The sequence below is a fragment of the Panulirus ornatus genome, chromosome 56 (assembly GCF_036320965.1).
Source record: "Panulirus ornatus isolate Po-2019 chromosome 56, ASM3632096v1, whole genome shotgun sequence".
NCBI lineage: Eukaryota > Metazoa > Arthropoda > Malacostraca > Decapoda > Palinuridae > Panulirus > Panulirus ornatus.
Window position 1 is genome coordinate 9,519,908 of NC_092279.1, and position 3,602 is coordinate 9,523,509.

Consider the following 3,602-nt stretch of genomic DNA (forward strand, 5'->3'; position numbering starts at 1 on the left):
GTGTGATACGAAAGAAGAGTAGTCAGTGAAGAGAGAGAAGTTAATAATTTCAGTATCGGCCAACTTTACCGCTGACGAATGATGGAGTGTATCAATATCCTGCTTACGAGAAGGACAGGCAGGAGTGTTCATGCAAATATCGTATTATAACGGGGAAATCATGTGGCATAATTGTAACCTATTTGCAGAACTGATCACCAGTGTTCAGTTGCTGCTCAGATACTTAACCGTACAACTGCAGCACTTGGTTCAGTGGTTTGCATTAACCACTTGCAGCCTTCACCTACCTCAGCTTTATAGATATCACACCCTCTCCAGCTGAAATGTCCGAGGTACATTTTGATTGATACGATAATAAATGAGGATGAATGTCACAAGTCGATCATCGTAGAAGTTGATGGTTGGGAAATGATAAATGATTTTTTTTTTTATCCACGGAGGATAATGACCCTATAATTGTATACATTTTTTTTTATTTTATTTTGCTTTGTCGCTGTCTCCCGCGTTAGCGAGGTAGCGCAAGGAAATAGACGAAAGAATCGCCCAACCCATACACATGTATATACATACACGTCCACACACGCAAATATACATACCTATACATCTCAACGTATACATATATATGCAGACATATACATATATACACATGTACATAATTCATACTGTCTGCCTTTATCAATTTACCTCGCCACACATGAAATAACCCCCTTCCCCCTCATGTGTGCAAGGTAGTGCTAGGAAAAGACAACAAAGGCCACATTCGTTCACACTCAGTCTCTAGCTGTCATGTAATAATGCACCGAATCCACAGCTCCCTTTCCACATCCAGGCTCCACAGAACTTTCCATGGTTTACCCCAGATGCTTCACATGCCCTGGTTCAATCCATTGACAGGACGTCGACCTCGGTATACCACATCGTTCCAATTCACTCTATTCCTTGCACGCCTTTCACCCTCCTGTATGTTCAGGCCCCGATCACTCAAAATCTTTTTCACTCCATCTTTCCACCTCCAATTTGGTCTCCCACTTCTCGTTCCCTCCACCTCTGACAAATATATCCTCTTGGTCAATTTTTCCTCACTCATTCTCTCCATGTGACCAAACCATCTCAAAACACCCTCTTATGCTCTCTCAACCACACTCTTTTTATTGCCACGCATCTCTCTTACCCTTACATTACTTACTCGATCAAACCACCTCATACCACATATTGTCCTCAAACATCTCATTTTCAGCACATCCACCCTCCTGCGCACAACTCTATCCATAGCCCACACCTCGCAACCATATAACATTGGTGGAACCACTATTCCTTCAAACGTACCCATTTTTGCTTTCCGAGATAATGTTCTCGACTTCCACACATTCTTCAAGGCTCCCAGAATTTTCGCCCCCTCCCCCACCCTATGATTCACTTCCGCTTCCATGGTTCCATCCGCTGCCAAATCCACTCCCAGATATCTAAAAACGCCTCACTTCCTCCAGTTTTTCTCCATTCAAAGTTACCTCCCAAATGACTTGACCCTCAACTCTACTGTACCTAATAACCTTGCTCTTATTCACGTTTACTCTCAACTTTCACACATTTTACCAAACTCAGTCATCAGCTTCTGCAGTTTCTCGCATGAATCAGCCACCAGCGCTGTATCATCAGCGAACAACAACTGACTCACTTCCCAAGCTCTCTCATCCACAACAGACTGCATACTCGCCCCTCTTTCCAAAACTCTTTCATTTACCTCCCTAACAACTACATCCATAAACAAATTAAACAACCATGGAGACATCATACACCCCTGTCGCAAACCTACATTCAGTGAGAACCAATCACTTTCCTCTCTTCCTACACGTACACATGCCTTGCATCCTCGATAAAAACTTTTCACTGCTTCTAACAACTTGCCTCCTACACCATATAGTCTTAATACTTTCTACAGAGCATCACTATCAACTCTATCATATGCCTTCTCCAGATCCATAATTGCTACATACAAATCCATTTGCTTTTCTAAGTGTTTCTCACATACATTATTCAAAGCAAACACCTGATCCACACATCCTCTATCACTTCTGAAACCACACTGCTCTTCCCCAATCTGATGCTCTGTACATGCCTTCACCCTCTCAATATATACCACAAATATAAAAAAAAAAAAACATTGTTCTGTTTCACAAGCCTTCAGCATAAAGTATGGATATATATAAAGGAGAAAGTATGGGTAACTTCGGTAGACTTACTGTACCACAAAAGTAATAATGGTTTATATGAAGGAATTGGAAGGAAATATTTCGGTACAATATGGAAACTGGTTATAAAAGGGATAATTTGTGCTAATATGAAATTTTGCAAAGGAAAAACCTAAAAAGATAGACCTGTGTTCCCAATAGTACGAAGCATATTAATTTTCATTAGAATGAGGGTATCACATAACATCTAAAATGCAGAAGCTTAAACATTTTTGCAGATACAAAAGAAAAGTATATTAATTTCCGTACGTTCTCAACAATGCACTATTGTATGTTTACCAGCAATGGCTTGATACTTTTTTTCATCACCATATAGGTCTTATTTGAGTTGTTTTGATATAAATTTTTGCACCGTTTTTGATGTTATTAACAGGTATTGTATTTGGCAATCATTTTATTCATTTACTCTATTGTCAGGCAGACATTATAAGATTAATTTACCTCAATTTGAACCCTATTCTAATAATTGGGTATATTCTCTTTTTTCATCTTTGTGTGTTTGTTCGCAAGATCCTGTATTTCGCTTCACAAAATTATATGAAATATACACTGACTCTGCGTATTACTACCTGTGTTTTCGTTTTCAACGAGTATGACTGAATATATTTCCATGTAGATAGAAATACTCTTGCATATCAGTTTGTTATACTTTGAAAGAATTATCTTAATTTGTAAGACTTGATAACTATTTTACATCCATGTACAATACACTATTGAATTCTTTAAAGACTATAATATATTACTGTCTGTGTTTATATTTCAAGCAGATTTATGACTGCTTGTGATTATATGTGAATTTCGATATGCATGCATGTCACACAGTTACACTTTGATATCCTATTTTGTATTACTGCAGGCATGTGTGTACGCATGTACATACAGTCTATCACAAGGTGAAAAAAATGTTCTGATATGCATTTATCAATACTGTATTGCACCAAATGAATATCACACGATAATTTGTTTCCTTTTATCACAATATTCAAGAATAAGGTGAAATGTAAGAGTATTAGGGAAATCTAAATTACCATAAATTATCAGCACAAACCGAAGATAGGATCATGACATGTATACATAATTACTAATTCATATCAGCACTAGCAAAGAATTTTGTATAAGTTAACATAATGTCAGTTTGTATTCAGTCTTATCATTGCTAAGGCAAAACATAACTATTATACCACACAAAGTACAATAAAGGACTTTATTCCCTGCAGAAATTATGGCAGATTTGAATATCTTGCAATTACTTTTAAGGTCCTCGTTTTCTTTGATAGTTAAGCTCTGTTTCCCGTTTTTATAATAGTTCTTGATTCGCCCCCAGATGGCGTTACTGCAAGCATCACAAAAATT